We start from the raw sequence: 20,161 nt of genomic DNA on the forward strand, positions 1-20,161 counted from the left end.
GGCTGATAATGCTTTGGCCACAGAGCCCCAGTAAAAGGGTCTCCAGGCAATGGCATTACAGCCCTGCCAGTTTGGGTCTGGTGCTGGTTTTAATTATAGGAGGACCCTTATGCAATTTTTTTCCCCCTATAATTAAAACCAGGACTGGCCCTGCAGCCAGGTGCTGGTTCCTAAATTACAGTGGAACCCTACTCATTTTGTTCCCTGTAATTTTAGGAGCCAGGACTGGCTGGCAAGTCTGGGGCTGGTTAAGCTTTAGGGGGGACCCTATGTAATTTTTTTTCTAACTTTTAACCCATTTTTTAACAGCCTAGACGACAAGCAGCCTTCACATATCTCACTGATATGTGCAGGCTGCTTGCTCGGGAGAGTTTTGCAATGAGAAGACACTGCAATCGTGGGTGAGTAATCTCCTTCAAAACGTGCTACTCGGGGAGATATCTCGTTCTGCTTCACCATCGGCCATCTCACTCTCAGCTAAACTCACTTCTTGGTAATTTGAGAGGAATCTCTGGGTCCGGTACAAAAGTCCCGTTTCTGCCCTCCTGTTGCCAGGCCTGCTGAGTGGATGAGAAAAGCAGACCTTTATACATAACAGACCCCTGAAGCCATTAAAAGGGGGGGGGGTTGTCACTGTTGGAGCAGTGCAGCTATAAGAACCATCCCTGTAGGATAGGGGTGGGCTGCAGCAGAGAGTGTCATAACAGTATTGTAGAAGTCTGTATAGTGCGATCCTATGTGAACAGAGCCGGCCCTAGGCATAGGCATAATAAGCATATGCCTAGGGACGACTGGAATGCCTAGGGGCATTCCAGAGCTCTGCCGCGCTCCCTTGCACTGCTGACACGGTCAGAGCAGCTCCGATCGGTCAGCGCCCTGCGCCCCTTCCCTGCTGCTGACGCTGCTGCTGCGATCGGAGCTCAGCTCCGATCAGACAGCGCAGTGGTCAGGTGAGCTGCCCAAGTCAGAATGAGCTTCTGGACAGAAGCTCATTCAGACTACAGGAGAAAACAAGAAGGCCGCGGGAGGGCATGCTGCGCATGCCCAGCTGCGTCCTCTCCTCCCATGGGCCTTTGCAGAGCAGTGCCATGAGTGACAATTCACGGCTCCGCCTCCGACCCCATTTTAGCCGCCCAGCCATCGGACCAGGTGGCATCTTCAGCAGCAGGATTAGCTGCGCTGCGCTCCATAATTTAAATAAAGGTTAGTAAATCCTTTAGCTTTATTAGCTATCTCTAGCTGGGAGAGGGACATATGTTGGGGTGGGCACCATGTACAGTAAATGTGTATGTATATATATATATATATGTATATATATATATATATGTGTGTGTGTATGTATATATATATATATATATATACGTGTGTGTATGTATATATATATATATATGTGTGTGTGTAAATGTATATATGTGTGTATATGTATGTGTATATATATATATATATATAAATATATTTCCAAAAAGACTGGCACTCAGCTCCTTCGCTCCTTCTTAAAAATACTCTGCCTTGGTGCCCTCCCTGCTGCGTAGTAGCGAACCCCACAGCCCAGGTATGTAGAACGTTTTCACCAGTGGCACTCACCGGACTTGATATTAGCGGTAATACATCAGGAGACACTACTCCATAAGTGTAATTAACGTTTCAGTAGTTTTATCAACTTTTGATGATGATGTGTGTGTATGTGTATATATATATATATATATATATATATATATACAGTCAGGTGCATAAATATTGGGACATTGACAGAATTTTCATATTTTGGCCTCTATTCACCACCACATTGGCTTTGAAATGAAACAAACAAGATGTGCTTTAACTGCAGACTTTCAGATTTAATTTGAGTGTAATTACATCCAAATCAGGTGAACAGTGTAGGAATTACAATGGTTTCTATATGTGCCTCCCACTTTTTAAGGGGCCAAAAGTAATGGAACAATCTAAACAATCCTAAATCTAACTTTCACTTTTTAATACTTTGTTGCAAATCCTTTGCAGGCAATTACAGCCTGAAGTCTGGAACGCATAGACATCACCAGACGCTAGGTTTCATCCCTGGTGATGCTCTGCCAGGCCTCTACTGCAAATGTCTTCAGTTCCTGCTTGTTCTTGGGGCATTTCCCTTCAGTTTTGTCTTCATCAAGTGAAATGCATGCTCAATCGGATTCAGGTCAGGGGATTGGCCATTGCATAACATTCCACTTTTTAGCCTTAAAAAACTCTTTGGTTGCTTTTGCAGTATGCTTCGGGTCATTGTCCATTTGCACTGTGAAGCACCGTCCAATGAGTTCTGCAGCATTTGACTGAATATGAGCATATAATATTGCCCAAAACACTTCATAATTCATTCTGCTGCTTTTGTCAGCAGTCACATCATCAATAAATACAAAGGAACCAGTTCCATTGGCAGCCATACATGCCCACGCCATGACACTACCACCACCATGCTTCACTGATGAGGTGGTATGTTTTGGATCATGAGCAGTTCCTTTCCTTCTCCATACTCTTCTCTTCCCATCACTCTGGTACTAGTTGATCTTTGTCTCATCTGTCCATAGGATGTTGTTCCAGAACTGTAATGGCTTTTTTAGATGTTGTTTGGCAAACTCTAATCTGGTCTTCCTGTTTTTGTGGCTCACCAATGGTTTGCATCTTGTGGTGAACCCTCTATATTCACTCTTGTGAAGTCTTCTCTTGATTGTTGACTTTGACACATATACATCTACCTCCTGGAGAGTGTTCTTGATTTGGCCAACTGTTGTGAAGGGGTTTTTCTTCACCAGGGAAATATTTCTTGTCATCCACCACAGTTGTTTTCCGTGGTCTACCGGGTCTTTTGGTGTTGCTGAGCTCTCCGGTGCGTTCTTTCTTTTTAAGAATGTTCTAAACAGTTGATTTGGCCACACCTAATGTTTTTGCTATGTCTCTGATGGGTTTGTTTTGATTTTTCAGCCTAATGATGACTTGCTTCACTGATAGTGACAGCTCTTTGGATCTCATATTAAGAGTCGACATCAACTGATTCCAAATGCAAATGTCACACCTAGAATCAACTCCAGACCTTTTACCTGCTTAATTGATAATGAAATAACGAGGGAATAGCCCACACCTGTCCATGATATAGCCTTTGAGTTGATAGTCCCATTACTTTTGCCCTCTCAAAAAGTTGGAGGCACATATAGAAACCGTTATAATTCCTACGCCGTTAACCTGATTTGGATGTATATACCCTCAAATTAAATCTGAAAGTCTGCAGTTAAAGCACATCTTGTTTGTTTCATTTCAAAGCCATTGTGGTGGTGAATAGAGGCCAAAATATGAAAATTATGTCAATGTCCCAATATTTATGCACCTGACTGTATATATATATATATATATATATATATATCATATGTGAATGGAGCAAATCAGTGGCACTTGGAGACTTCTGGAGAAGTTTAATGTGACACCTCACATCACACCGACGCTATTATATGCTGCAATGCACATAGGTATTTGCTTTTCCTGTATAATTGTCTCTAACATTTACACTTAGCTATTTCCATCTTACCTTTTTTTCTGTAACAGGTCAGCCAGCCGCGTCGATCCGCTGGCGTCCTGGTTGTCTTGACAACGGGAGACATGCAATGTGACGACGTCATCATTGCGGGACTCCGGCTGCGACACATGGAGTCCCAGGCGGCGTCCGGTTCGCTTCTCTTGGCGGGCTTCTCCCTTTATAATGTAAGCTGTCTTTAAGTTCTTCTACCTTGACAAAGAGGCGTGTGAGCCCAAAAACATTGGTGTGATGTTAAGGGTCACATTAAACTTCTTCACAAGTCTCCAAGTGCCGCTGATGTGTTCCACTTGTTTGCAGAAGGCACAGGAGCATGTATTGGTCGGTTTAGAGGAGTGCCGGTTTGTTTGAATTAATTTACTGGTGATCTATACCGAGCTGAACAGCCCCCTCAGGAAAAAAAATAGACGGCATTTGTCAGTAGTTGTAAAAAAGTGATATATTGTCACAAATCACATAGGTGCTGTTAATGTTTCAAGACTCATTGTTTTTTTCATCAGGAGATGTCCTGATGAAAAGACAGATGGGTCGTAAAACGACAGCACCTACTGAGGAGTGCCGCCTGTTTATTTCCTCAGGGGCTGTTCAGCTCGGTATGGGAAGTTTATAGGGGGCACCAATCAAAATTTTGCCTAGGGCATCAAATGGGCTAGGGCCAGCTCTGCATGTGAAGGAGAAGGCATTCAAAGACAGGCATATGTGTGCGTGACATCTGTATATTGCAGACCCACAGGGTACAGAGAGAGGCAGACTGGGTGTGAGGCATTATGTACATTGTCTGCAGAGATGTCAAAAGAGGCAGAGAGTAGAAACTAGAGATGAGCGGTTAGATATTTACAAAAACCAAACTTAGGGGATCCAAGTGTATTTGAGTCCAGCTCGGGTCTTCCCACCAAGCTCGGATCCCAGAACGAGCCAAAATGTAATTTTCCCGGATTCGGATCTCGCATGTTTTGGATTGCATATAAAAGTCCTACCCTCCTGATCAAGCGTCATTTCACACAGGAGAGTGGACGAAGAGGCTGTGGGATTTTGGGCTGTAGCTTTGCATAGAAAAACCCATTAGCACGCCAGCAAGGCTTCATTAGGGTGCTATTTAGGAGTTTAGGAGGACAAAGGCCCTCATTCAGAGCCGTACGCTCTGAGCAGAGCGCACGCTCTGAATGAGGGCCGGGCTCCATTTTCATGGAGCGTCCTCCTGGACGCTCGTATAGCTGTGGGTCACCACCCACAGGCTATACGAGCGTGCTTTGTGATGGCCGCGATGGTCGAGACCATCGCGACCATCGAATTTGCGAGCCGGAGCCTGCGGTTGAGGTTTTCAACCGCAAGCTCCGGAGTGATTTTGGCTCTATCAGAGCCAAAATCACTCCCACTGACATCACTAGTGATGTCAGTGGGCCGGCTTCTGATGGGAGGCGTTCCCGTGGGAACGCCCCCGTCAGGGAGGCACGCCCCCGGCACGCCCACCAAAGGGGGCGTGCTGTCAATCAACATTGACAGCACGCCCCCTTTGATCGGACACAACGAGCGAAGGAATTTCCTTCGCTCGTCGCGTCTGGTGCATGTGCACGACGGAGCTCCCTCCGTCGTGCGCATGCTCAGTGCATAACATCGACCCACTTGCGAGCAGACAGCCGCTCGCGAGTGGGTCTGAATCAGGCCCAAAGTGTTTTAATATAATAGTAGTAGTAGGTAGATGGAGAAGGTGCCTGGAAAGGGTGACAGCTGGCATCATTGTCAGGGCATATGTTTTCTTTGTCGCACACTCACACACTGCAAGCAAAGAGGCTAATGTACTGTGGGCCTGATTCACTACTGTATGCAACTGCGAATACGCACGCAATCTGCCGATTGTTTTGCACTGTGCATGCATACTCATCGCAGTGCGCGAACCGGCCGCTGTGATGGGGACTGCGATAGCAGCAGCTATTCAGACCCATCGCAGAGTGATTGACAGGAAGTGCCATTTGTGGGTGGTAATGGGAGTGTGTTCGTGAAAACGCAGATGTGCCAGTGCATTCACACGCCGTTGCAGGGGCGTGTACAAATTAGCCACTGCGTTGCCATACGCAGCCTGAGGATGTGCGAGGATGTTAGTAATTTCTGAGTAAGGTCTGGGATTGTGCAAGTGTGCGTATGAGTCCGATGTTACCGATTGTTTTGCTATATTGCTAAAGTATACGGATGTAAGTAAGAGGGAGTGGGCGTCCTTATGTTAGGCTGCGATCACAATGCATTAATTTGCATATCACCGCTAATATTAGCAACTGCGTTGCATGTGTATTGGCAGAATAGTGATCCTTGCTGAATCAGGCCCTTTGTGTGGTTCTGCAAAAAGTAAAATAGGCTCTTGTTTGTTGAAGTGAACCTGCACTTTATTTCCTTAAAGAAATCTGCAGTATATTGCTCGTCACTTGTGTATATGAGGAGACAGTGTTGATTTCAAGATTATCTGTGCAAAAAATACTTGGTTGTGTCTGAGCTGCACCCCAAGAAGACATCTTTTGAGCACTATCCTGTTATAAAACAAATAATAATTGTACAAATAATAAAAAAAAATATTTCCTGTTTCCTGTTGTCTAAAAAAAAAAAGAAAAAACATGCAGTCTTTTCTAATTCAATTGAAAAATATTGTATATTTCAAGAACTGTGTGGTGATTTCCCCCATCATCTGCACCCCAAAACAATTCTCGCAAAGGAGATCTGTTATGTTCCTGGTGCATGAAAACAATTGAAAGTGTTTTGTAAAGGAATTTAAAAAATGCATAGTGAGTTTTCCATTGTCATCTACAGTGTGTGGTGGTATCCCCTCATTCTATGCACCCCAAAACAATTATCGTAAAGGAGATCTGTTCTGTTTCTTGTGTGTGAAAATAATTGCCAAAGGAAAAAAAATCAACTGCATGGTAACAGTGCCTCTTTTCCCTATCTCATTGTTTTACATTCACTTAGTGTAGTGGCAGTTAAGTTGAACAACAGTAGCTTCACTCCTGTCCTGAAATCAATACAATATTTAACAATCTTAAAGAAAACATCACCTAAAACAATAAAGGTAAAATTTACTGCCAACTTGCCATTTACCACACACAGTGGCAAGAAAAGGCTCAGACTATGGCCTTTTTTTGCGAGTTGTGGTCCTGCTACTGTTGGTTCATGTCCTAGAATGCCTATTCCAGAATCCGGTGTCAAATACAGTCAGGCATCTGCTGTAACTTCACATGCAAAACCTGCTCGCTCTGAGTCTATAGGTGTCAAATTTAGAACTGGCAAATCAGTGCACAAAAAGAACACTAAGACTGAAAAACAAACTGTGTTCACAAACTTCACAGAACTCTGAGGAGAGACTAAGGAGATCCATGAATGCTATGTGAGAGTCTGACATTCTCACACTATAATCATAGAGAAGCCTCCTTCAATCACTTCTGCACCCTCTACAAATGTGAGGATGAGTAGTAGTAAAAGTAATGATGATGACATGGAAATTAAGGATACTACTGTGGAAGTGCAACAGGATTTATGTATTTGACACTAATGAGGCTAATGATGATGAATGTGTCAAAGTGTGTAAGCCACCAGTGGCAGCAGTTCTTGCCATTGATAAGAAGAAGAAGGGCATTGTCATGCCTGGGCATAAGACCAAAAAGTCACCTTTTGTGTGGAATATTTTTTCTCTACCATGTGATATGCCAAAGTAAGTAGGGATAGGGACATTAACCATCTAAGGACTTTCTCCCTGATACATAATATGCAGTTTATGCAAAGCTATGACATAGGGCCTGGGGGAGTCATTGTATCTTAGTCCAGCACAGTGGAGATTGCGCTTCATTTTATGCAAGCTACTATAACCATTTAAAATTATACCCAATGAAGTGAGTTCAGACACTGACCATCTGAGTTAAGTGATTCCCTTAATTAAACTACAGGAAAAGTAGCTAGAGAAGCTGAAGGAGGAGATGAAATGTAGCAATTCTGCTAAGTATATTGGACTTGTAGATCAAGTTCTTTAATCCCTTCACCAGAACCAAAGGGTTTGCAATATCTTGCAATTGATTCACTACATTTTGGCAACCATGCTTGACCCCAGGTTTAAGTTATATGTAATGTCTTCTTTCCAACTGAAACAGATCTTATGAGTTCCTTGTGAGCAAGTTGTTAGCTCAAGTGACATGACTCAATCTGATACAGTATGCATCAATAGACTGATGGAGAATAGTGGATGGTTATTTTAATGTCAATGTACAAATTAGAATTTCACACAGTTCCTTTGAATACTGTGAGGAAAGAAAAGGAATTTTTTTGCCATTTTTGATGAGTTGACTTATCATCATCTTCTGGCATGCCAAGTACTAGGAGGGAGAGGAGAAGCTTGCTGTAACAATATTCCTGTTCTTTAAAGTCATGTGCAGGAGGAAAAAATAAAGAGTTATAGTTTTATAAGAGAAGGCCTGGCACCCAAATTATTCAACAAGAACTGTTGCTGCATACAGTATATTTATACCTGAATCTACAGTATATGTCTGACTGCAATACCTTCTCAGGTATTGCCCCTTCCTCTTCTCAGGTATAGCCCACACTCTGGAGAGCTAGTGTGTGGCTGCAATCGGGCCTGGCCCTCCCCCTGCACCTACGGTGCCAGGCATTGGTCCATGGCCCCACACTCTCCGCTCCCACACTCACCTTGCCTCACTTCCCTCTTTTTGACTCACCTGCAGCCTGCTCCGTGGTTGTGTCCCCCCCTTCATGGTCGCGTCCTCCCGGTTGACTCCACCTCTGGCTCTCCTCATTGACTAATACTGGGAGGAGGTGTGGCCACCTCCTCCCACCATAAGTCAGTGAGGAGAGAGAGATGGAGCCAACTGGGAAAGTGTGCTTGTCCTGCGCAGTGCGACCACGGAGCAGGTAAGTCGAGAAGAGGGAGAGTGAGGAGGGTGCAGGGGAGGAGCGTGAACCAGAGGGGGGCCTGTTAAAATTTTGCTATGGGGCCCCCCTAGGTCTAGTTACGCCCCTGCCTGATGCAATGGGAGGTATATCGCTCCAAATGCACCTTGCATCACTGGACACTGAAGGGGGGTTACACAAGTATATTAGTAGTATCTTTAAATTCCAATACTTCATGTGGGGATTTAGCTTTTACATTTGTGGTTCTGATTCTCTGGAACTCGCTGCCTCGCAGTTTGAGAGGCTTCCACTCTAAAAATTTCTGAAATAGACTCCAGATTTACCTGTTAACTCAAGCATTTCATTAATGACCCCTTTATTTTTTACTAAAAACATTTTAATACCTAATATTATAAGTTTATAAGCAATATATAAATAACATTATTATTATTATTTACAAGAAAACTGCACATAAAAGTAGGGGTCATATGTGTTATTAATGTACTAAAGTTAGTCCAGTTAGTCCAGACTTCTTTCTAATGAATGGATCTATATTCATTGCACATACTGTTCCTGATTCAGGGTTACACCCCCGTCGGCCTGTATTTAGAGTTGGACACATATATGCTGTACATACTGTATATTTACTGCTTCCAAAAGTATTCTTACTATAAGGGGCACATTTACTAAAGTGAGAGTTTTTAGAAGTGGAGATGTTGCCCATAGCAACCAATCACACTCAGTTGCCACCCAGTGACACCCCCTGAGCCGTATGTGAAAATGTGACTGAGATGCATATACAAACCTGAATCCCGTATTTGCTTATAGTTGCCTTTTATCGACTATGGAGCATGCACCGTGAAAATAATTGCAAGTTCTGCCTGAAAAATAGACTTGTATGCAACACAGAATGTGCAACACTGAACAAAAATAAAATTAATAGGAACTATACAAAAACACTTGAATCCTTTTGCTGCTGTTAAATAAAGTAAATGCTAAATCCTTAAAACAACAAAATTGGAAACAACTAGAACAGCGCTGAGGAAATTAGACTGTAACAGCCAGAGGTTCAACTTCATGTCAATCACCTGGAGGCAAGATAACAGTTGCACACATAGGGAATGGAGGCAGAGGAACATAGATGGGGTAATTAAATTAGGTCTTTGTTTACGGCGCTGGGAAAAGCATCGGGTTTTATGCCCAGAGCTATTCAATTAATCTGCATAAGTGCTGGAATTTATTGGTTTCCCCGCGTGTTAAAATGCATAGTCTACATTTAAATGTGGATTTTTCCTCACACCTCCTGAGGCTGCAAGTAAAAATCCACCCTCTGGGACTTAGATTGCGAGGTTCCAGCTAATTGGATCAGCAAGGCACTGGGGCGTATCTATAATGTGTGCAGGGTGTGTGGGTCGGTGGTATCAGTGCAGTAAAAATCACCTGGAAAATGTCAGCTGCATTTATTTTCCCAGCGTTCTGCTCATGCGCAGTGGTGAAATTGCCAGAAAAATGGCTGCTGCACCATTTGCCAATGTGACCTGCGTATGCGCAGTACACTCTGCGCTCACACTAGTGCCCAGAGTCTACTGCTGCAACGCTGCGCTCGGACATAGAGCGCAACTGGGCCCCCTCCTCTCTTAATACATCCCTGGCAGAGCATTCAATTAGCTGCAGAGTAAACCCTGTGCCTCATTGAATTCCTCCCTTGGAGAGTGGGCAGAGGTAAATTTGAGAGGGAGCAGAGACATATATTGAGAGGGATTGAAGTAACACAGGTAGGGAAAGAAGTACACATATAAAAAACTGTAGACAGAAACAAACAAAGAGGCAGAGACCTACAGACAGAACGTGAGATTTCTGTACTCACTTTGTCTTCTTCTACCCAGGCTACGGTATGCAGTTTACAGTCCAGAAAAAGGTGGAGAGGAGGGATTAGTGGAGGTGGGCGCGGCACAAATGCTAGTAGTTGGCAGTGAGCCCCCACTTAATCCAGCTCCAATGGCTCAGATCTCATCCGCAAACTTCTGCTGATTCAAAGACAGCTATATCGAAGATCCACCATCACCCACCGAGTGGGAAACGAATGCTGTCTATTAAGGCACCGTTTTCCAGGAGGAAGTACAACAAACAGCTTTTTGTATCAATAGATGCTGGAGTATTGTAACCATTCTAGTAACAAAGTGACTCTATTGGCTAAACTTGCAATTTCACATGGAACAATTGACTACAGTTTTCATTTTTAAGTGGATTTATTTGTATTGTTAAACATCAGGCTGACAGTGGTGTTGCATCGATTCACAGTGAGTGATTGATTATTCCAGTGGTTCACAAACTTTTTTGAATCACGGTGCCCTAGACTACCAGCAATGTTTTTTCGGCACCCCTAATCCAAAGTTGTTATTGAGAAATTCGGTAATGTAGTAAAGTGAAGTAAATTGTGCTTACATGTGATCCTCAGGCTCAGTTATGTGGTGGTGGGGACAGGTTTATGCTTCTGTTTGTCCACATATTTACATTACATTGCCCATAAATAATTTGATTTGGTGGTGGACCAGCAACCTGAGGCACCCCTGCAAGTGTCCCGAGGCACCCCAGGATGCCACAGCGCACAGTTTGGGAACCACTGGATTATTCCAATTGATATTGGCTGCTGCAGTAGAAACTGAGGTATTTGTGTATATACACATACAAAAAACTTTAGAAACACCTTTTAACACTGTTGCTGTGGACATTTTATTTAATTTAATTTTAAATTTTTTCATTTTTTTACTGATATATCTTATGTAAATTTGCACGTAGATCATGTTCAATAATAGATATGCTGTACAAGTATATATATTTTAGAATTACAAGTGTTAGAATATTATTGTATGTATAATAAATGTTATTTATTCATTTATGCATATGGGCATATTTTCAGGTCATTTATAATAATTACTTTTTACCTCATCAGCGCTGGTCATTTATCTTATACATATAAAAAACTGTAGACAATAACAAACAAAGAGGCAGAGACCTGCAGACAGAACGTGAGCTTTCTGTACTCACTTTGTCTTCTTCTGCCCAGGCTACGGTATGCAGTCCACAGTAACAGATCCTATCAATCCAGAAGATGGTAGAGGTGGGGAGGAGGGGTATTGGAGGTGGGGGGGCACACATGCTAGAAGTTAGGCACTGAGCCCCCACTTAATCCAGCTCCACTGGCTCAGATCCCATCTGCAAACTTCTGCTTATTCAAAGACAGTGTAGCGGTCTGGAGACTGAATTGCAATAGCAAATAAGACAAAGGTTCAAGCAGAGGTATAGTCGAGGGCACTCAGAAGTCGGTACACAAATAGTAGATAATAGAATGCAGGATGCAGTAACAGGAACTATATTACTGGCAGGAGGACAATAATCTGATAAGGAAGACAGGAACAGGCAATGCATATATATGAAGTCTAGGGGGTGGAGCTAGAACATGCTGGAACATCAGGAGAACAGTTAAACTGAGCTAGAGTGAACAGCAAAAATAGCTCAGTCAGTAGAGTCGTAGTCTCCAGAGAAAGAAGCTCTAAGTTTGAAGCCTGACATTACTTTCCTCTTTCGATGTATCAGGAGCAGGCTTGTTTGGATATTTTAGATAAAACTGTATAGTTAATCTAGAGGCATGAACATTTTCTGCCAGCTGCTAAGAATTTTCTTCTGGACCATATCGATTCCATTTCACCAGATATTGTAATCTATTACTGTGGATTTTCAACAATATATTTTTCTTCTCCTTCCAGAATAACTGATAGTCATGGGGCCGAGATTAGTCCAGGAAAGGGCTTATCCTGAAAAGGTTTGAGCAAAGAAACATGGAATACTGATGTATTTTCAAAGAGGACTGGAAGTTCTAAGCAGAAAGCAATTTGGGTACTTTGTGATAGAATCTTAAACAGAGAAGGTATCTGTTGTTTAAGGTTTTTAGTGGAGCTAGACTTTGTCTACGAATCTAATAATTGGGTCCAGCTCTACACTTGTTTATAATGTGCTTGAGCTTGGAATTAGTCTCTTTTGAGTTTCCTGTAAAAAAGTGATTCTATTGGTTACAGTTGGAATTGTTTCGGAAGTTGAGAGATTCGGAATAAACATTGTTGGGAAAGTGAACCGTGTTCAGAGTTGTATAGAAATTCAGCAGTGGGTAGAAATTCCATCCAATCACTTTGAAGGTAACTAATAAAATATTGTTCAGGCGTTTAGTTAATCCTTTCTGTCTGTCCATTAGACTGTGGATGGAGAGAAGAGGACATCTTCACAAACCCTCACAGAGCAGTGCAGAAACTCTTCCAAAACTTAAAAGTTATTTGAAGACCTCGATCAGAAACTGCATCATCTGAGATGTCATGGTAGCATGAATATTTCCCGATTCATAAGTACTGCAGTCTGTTCAGCAGTGGGTGCCCCTTTAGCAGGGATAAAATTAGTCAGTTTAGTAAGACGATCCACTACAACTAGAATTGTTGCCATCCCTTCTGACGGAGGAAGATCAACTAAGAAATCCATAGAGATAGAACCCCAGGGACGAGATGGAATAGGGAGAGGTTGCAGTAAACCCAGTGGTGAGTTGCGTGGAGTCTTGTTTTGGCCACATGTCAGGCATGAAAAAATTTATCTTTTGACATGTCTCTTAATATTTGGCCACCAGAAGGAATATATACTACTAAATGTCCAGGAGGTTTGGCCTCATGGACTAATTTTAATATTCTACTCGTACTGACTCAGGTACATAAAGGTGATGCAGTTGAGTCCAGTAGCCATTATGAAATGTTAAATTAATATCTATAGGATAATTTCTGAGCAAAGCATCAGCATCATAACTATTTTTCAAAAGAGAGCGTAAATCAATAGAAACCGTGGCCCCTAAGAAATTGTGCTCAGGTAGAATCATTTTTACAGAATTAGCTGCTTTATGGGGCTCAGAACAAATCCTAGAGTGCATCTGCTTTGCCTTTTCTGGATCCAGGTCAGTAATAAATGATGAAGTTAAAATGAGAGAAGAATAAAGTCCACCTGGCTTATCTTGGGGACAATTGTTTAGCAGTATGTAAAATAAAAATATTCTGTGATCAGTGAGAACCATCACTGGATCGACAGCACCCTCCAGAAGGTGTCTACATTCCAAAAAAGCACATTTAATGGCCAGTAATTATTTGTATCCAATATCATAATCACAATGTGTTGAGAAAGAATATTGCTCTCACTGCGGAATTAGAGGCATCAACTTTGACAACAAAGGACAGTTCAGGATTTGGATGTTCCAAAATTGGTGCTGATGTGAAAAAAGTCTTAAGTCAGGTAAAGGCTTCTTAATACAAAGTGGGGCTTTTTCAAAGAGACACTGGACATTAGTTGTCTGAATCATTATTATGAAGTTATAATATTTTTTCTGTGAAATTGTTCTTAGATGGATAATAATGTACAAGATTTACTGAATTAAATGTGTGATTTTTTACTATTTATGTGATTGAGTTCTGACTGGAGTTTTGTCTGCCATTTCATAACATCTCTAGATGAAATAAGCGGAGAATATAAAATATACATAACAATATTAGATGCCACTACTGTCTTTGTAAAATCAGTTCCGCTGAGCAATAACAGACATCCACACAAGCGAAGTTGCAGGCAAACGCTAGTTTAATATAAAGTTGTTTTCTCCGAACTCTTTCAAGTACAGTACAGACATGTTTGCGATGTTCCTCCAGATTGTGAGAAAATATAAGAATGTCATCCAGATAGGCGACAACGAATTGATCTAATAGGCGTCATTGATGAAATGCAGGAAAGGTGCAGGGGCATCACATAGCCAGAAAGGCATAACCATAGATTCAAAATGTCTGCTCCTTGTCCTAAATGCAGTCTTCCACTCATCCCCAGGTCGAATAAAAACAATATTATATGCCCCACATAAATCAAGCTTCATAAATATTTTTGCCTTCTGAAGCCTCTCCAACAGTACAGGAATTAAGAGGAGTAGATTACAGTTGTTAATTGTAAGCTTATTTAGTTCCCTATATTCAGCACATGGCATGTAGGTGGAGATTTAATAAAGCTTGGAGAGAGATAAAATTGGAGTTAAATAGCACCAACCAATCAGCTCCTAACTGTCACTTTACAGGCTGTGTTTAAAAAATGACAGGAGCTGATTGGTTGGTGATATTTATCTCCAATTTTATCTCTCTCCAAGCTTTATTAAATCACCCCCATAGTCTCTCTTTTCATTAAAGAATAAAGCTGTTCCAGCAGGAGAAGTAGAATGGCGAATGATTCTGGTTCAGACATAGAGTAAATTAGGCCAAAAGGTGTTGTCACACTCCAAACTATTAAAACCACTCTCTTACCGCTCTGGTGCCTGTCCAGAATAACATAGAGGTCCGTTCACACTACACATCGCTCCCGGCTGGACTGAGGTCTGTCTGTGCTGCTCCTGCCCTGTCCGCTCAGTGTCCTGTTACTGAGCATGGAGATGGCTCTCCACAGCCTCTTGCTCACAGCATGTCTTCCCAGCATGATGGCACACAGGCTGCACACCAGAGTTCCCTCCTAAACTACAGTATGGACGCAGCCATGTTGGACTCTGTCACCTGACGCTCTTCCTCCTCTCAGAGCACTACTCCCAGACCAGCTGATTGCAGCATCCAATCACTGGGGATCCTCCACTATAAATTCCATTTCCAGACTGGCCTCTGTTGCCAGTACAATGTTGCTTCTTGCTGAAGTTACAGCTCATTGCTGAGCTCCCAGGTACTCTGTATCTGAACGGTCCCAGTCCATTATATCCAGTTCCTATATCTAGTAAACAAGTCTCCTATACCATCTTGCACACCAGTCTTGTTTTTACCACTGAGACTTGTTCTTACAGGCACCATCAGTTCCAGACGACACCTCCAACCATCTGTCTCATCCGATGTTTCCAACATTGGACACATATTAATTCATCAAAATCGGTCCCAACCAGTGGCAGATTTTGCCATGGGGCTGCAGCCTTGCAGCCCCCCTATAAAAATCCACCACTTCATTGTAGTCAATGCAGTCCATGACTGCACTGGCTACACTGTGACTGGCAATGGCTTCCCATTGGAAGCGCTACCTGCCAATTACATAAACAACAGGCAGTCTCAAGGGGTGGTGTCTCCTCCCCCTGGGACTGCCAGTCCCGGCTGCTATTAGCAGAGAGCGGCTTCCAGTAGGATGCTGATCCTCTGCCTTTCCACCAGCCCTACCCAGCTCCTTGGTGCTGCAGATGATGCAGCCCTTTGGAAGCCGGTGATATGCACATGCATGGCGCCCCACTGCTAGTGCGCATACACTGGTCCTGTCGCCTGTCAGATCAATTGCACAGGTGTCAGGACCCATCCAGGAGAAGCCGGGAGAATGTTTTTCAGCAACGGCAGCCACCCTCATCTAAGGGGGTAGGAGCTGCCGTTGGTCCCAACCGATCAAGTTTATCAATTCATCAACATTGGACTCATTTCAATTAAGTTCTTCAATTCATTGAGATCAGTCCTAACTGATCAAGTTCATCAATTCATTAATATCGGACTCATATCAATTAAGTTCTTCAAATCATCAACATTGGTCTCAAACTGATCCAGCTCTCAATCCATCATCATTGATCCAAATCCGATTCTGTTCATTCATTCATTATTATCATCTCCAGTTCTTATTCCAACCTGCTGTTTAATAAATATATTCCATTCTGTTCTCGCCTTCAGGACCATCATCCTCTGCAGCTCCTCTACCTTCTCACAGTAATACATGAGGAAGTCCTGGCTCAAGCCAGCCAGGTATATTCGCACCTCCCAAGTCTCCTCTTCAGCCTGCCATGCCTGTTCCAGCCCAAACAAACCCTCAGGCTTGACAGGTATTGATGGTCCTGGTCAGGGCCGTTTCTAAGGGCGAGCGACCTGTGCAATTGCACGGGGTGTTCCATCCTGACCAGTGATTGCAAAATTCAATTCTTTATAAATTACCGCCGGGTTCTGCATCAGCGCTGTCAGAGTCTCCCTCTAACCAATCACGGTGGACGGCTACAGTAACTTCGCAAGCGCACGGTGCAGCCAGTAGCCACTTTCCCTTCTCTCCTCCTGGGTGTCACATGACAGGAAGAGGCACACACATCAGCCACGCTGACTCCGGACACCAGCTGAGACCTCTGTCCTACTCCTGCTGGCTGCCCTCTACACACGGTCACCTGAGACTGTCTGTCCCCTCTCTGGTCTCACTAGGTGGTTGGGGCTTGGCTGTCCACTCCCATCTGCCGCAACCACACTCCGGACTGGGCATGGGACAAGTGCACCAGAGTGCACCAGGTAACTGCACCTCCGTGGGCGTGTGTGTGTGCATGCAGCATGTGTAATGTCAGTTGTGCAGGGTGCAGCATTTCGTGTAATGTATGTTGGGGCAGTGACACGATGGGGGTCCGGGTGATTGACACACACGGGGGAGGCTGAGGGACACAAGAGGAATTGAGGCTGAAAGACACGGGCAGGAGGCTGTAAAGGCAGGAGGCTGGAGTGATGAGGCAGGAAGCTGGAGAGATGGGGCATGAGGCTGTAAAGAAAGGAGGTTGGAGAGACACAAGAGGTTGGTGGGGATACATGAGGCACGAGTCTGGTTGAACCTCTGTTATATTATGATGACATTGGTTATAATTCTACACAAACAGGCATCTTCTGGACCATGTGATCTACTACATGAATAGTGAATACCAACTAAAGAGACACCATCTGCCCAGAGAGGATCAGCTTCTTCAGAGGTTCTGCATTGCAGAGAAACCACCATACAGGTAAGGTGTATTTGGAGCGGAATGTAGTAATTCAACTCCAAACTCACGGACACGTTTTACAGCAAAATGCATTTTTTCCCTCGCATGCTCATGATTATGGGAGAAGGTGGGGGAAAATATATATATATTTTTTAAGTTAGCAATGCTTGTACAAAGTACTGAACCTCTCGTACACCTTTGACAATGAATAATCAGGCACTTGGAGGCATTTAAAGAGCACAGTATGGCCAATATTAACATGACCGTTTTCAAGTGAATTTCTCTAAAATGTAAAAAAATTGGTTCAATTACATGGGACAGGTACCTCCCAGTAAGTACCCCTCAGTGTCCCTTCCCCCTCCCTCCCTGTAAAATCTACTCATTATTCCTGCTCTCACCGTCCCTGTACCTTCACCTCAGTGTCTCTGCCTTCACCCTCCTTGTAACTCCACCTCAGTTTCCCTACCCTCAAAAGTGACAAATTGGGCACATGTCATGGGGACACGTGCCCTCCCAGTTTGCCATGCCCCCTTTCCAGGAGCGCGTACGGCTTTGCAATGCTTGAACTGGGAGCCAGAATGGCTAGAAACTGCCCTGGTCCTGTTAACAGCTCAATGGCACAGTCATAGGAGTGTTTGGGGGGTTGGGGGTAAGACATCTGCATTTTATCACAGACATTCCAAATTTTACTGTATTGCAGTGGCAAGTTTTCCAGTTTTTAGAAGAAAGTTCAGTGACCTGCTTGACTTCAGAAACCATAGTTTCAGAAACCCAGTTTATTTTCCAATGCTCAGAGGAGAAGATAAAGTGTGAATATCCCAGTTGATAGACAGATTATGAGTAGATACACAGGGGATTCCCAAAATTATGGGAAATTTAGGTCAAGCAATCACATGAAAACTTATAGTTTCATGAGTTACTGGCCCAGAAGACAAAGGTGATCTGTCTATGGTCTCTAAATCCACAAAACCTTGTTTACTTCTTAACTCAATATGGTTTTCCTGTGCGAAGGTGTTATCTATGAAAGTGCCACCAGCACCAAAATCGAGTATGGCCAGAATGGCATTTAGAAGAGATCCAGAAGAAACTTTTATTGGGAAAACAAAATAAGATTGTTGAGGCAGCAGGTCTTCTTTTCCGTGAGCCAGGGGATTTAGAGGTTTTGAGATAGAATTTAATTGACTAGAGTTAGGCTTGGAATCAACTTGTCTAAAGTCTGCCATAGCAACGGTTTGACAACTCTTATTTGGGCAGCAGAATGCATAATGTCCTCGACCGCCACAATAAAAAGATTCTCATCACAATGTCTCTGTTTTTTATTAAAGCTGATTAGTTTCCTAATGATATCAACTTGCATTGGTTAAGGTGAGACACTAGAATCATTGAATGGGGGGCCTTGAATACAGTAGGACTAAATAGAAAATGGGCCTCAGACTGCACACCCTGAACACACACACACACATATATATATATATATATATATATATAATTGGAGGTGGTACCTGTGGAGACCATTGATATATACACGAAAAGAAGAAATACAAGTGCACAACTCCAAATTAACTGATTATATATAAATAAATACATTTTTCAATAAGTAAAATAGAGGTTTTTGGCATAATCTTGGCCAAAGAGCCTACCCACCACATCCGGGTAACCTGTAACCTCTGTAGGGTAGGTCCCTAATATAATAGGGTTCAAATCCAGAGTGCAGGACCCAAACTAGCCCAGCTAAGCCACCCCAAGACACCTGGGAGCTGAAAACTTTAACTGTTTGGTGCCTGGATCTCTTCAACCACATTATCCCCATAGTATCCCTGTGGATCCCTATGAACCCTGAAGAAGAAATGTATCAGATCATCATGAACATCCGTTCTGGCCAGTTCATCTTTTACATTCTCAGAAAGACCACAACAATACTGACTTTTTTGGGTAGAAAAATTCCATGTGGTGTCTTCTAAAGTGCATTTTCCTCGGAGCAGTTCATGGAGTTTAGCTTCAGCGGTGGCACAGTTAGCATTATCAAAAACTTGGCTAAAAGAATCCATATTTTGCAGGTTATTGCTGTCTTGCTCATCATAAGGGGAGAACAAGACAAGGGGCCAAATGTAATAGGGTGAGGGTTTAGAAAATGTGAGAGTTTAGCAGTAAAACTCTCACACTATTTATTTGGTCAACTTGTATTTTCAAAATGGGAATACATCTGGATGAGAGTTTAAATCGTGAAAGTTTTTTGAGTCAGAAAAACATGCGAGTTTGCTCTGCTGCTGCTTTGTTCTCGGACTCTATTACATTGGCAGAGTTTAAAAAGTATGAGACACTCTCAAATTTTCTAAACTCTCACCCTATTACATTTGGCCCAAGGGCTTCCCCAGTCAAAAGATTAATTATGAAGAAGATCCTCATCTTATCAATAATGAATAAAATAAATGCGGCACTGATTTAGGAAACCTCTGTATAAATGCGGCACTGATTTAGGAAACCTCTGTATAAATGACGTTCACCACTGAATGGTGGACGTGAAATTTGTTCCGCAAGTGTATCATTATTCTTTAAATCTTCCTGCAATTGAACTATTTGTTCTTGTTAAGTGTTAACAAGGGTCTCTATTTCCCTGATTTTGTTCTGATAAATGCAAGCAAACTCCTACAACTCTTTTATTTTGTTCTTTAGAGTATTTAGCAGAGCTCCTCCTGCCGGATATATTTTTTGGCCAGATTATTCTGTAATGGTCCGGAGACTGAATTGAAGTCCAGTGGCAGGAAGGAAGGCAGGATACTAGAGGATAGTATAAAACAGGATGGTTACAGGCAGCCAGGTCCAGTACACAGAGAAACAAATAAGGGAAAGGGTGTTTAGGCAGAGGCGTAGACGAGGACAATCTGCGGTCGGTACAGGAATTGTAGATAGTAGGATGCAGCAACAGGAACTAA

Source organism: Taudactylus pleione, unplaced genomic scaffold (assembly GCF_031769625.1).
Source record: "Taudactylus pleione unplaced genomic scaffold, aTauple2 ptg000021l, whole genome shotgun sequence".
NCBI classification, from domain to species: domain Eukaryota; kingdom Metazoa; phylum Chordata; class Amphibia; order Anura; family Myobatrachidae; genus Taudactylus; species Taudactylus pleione.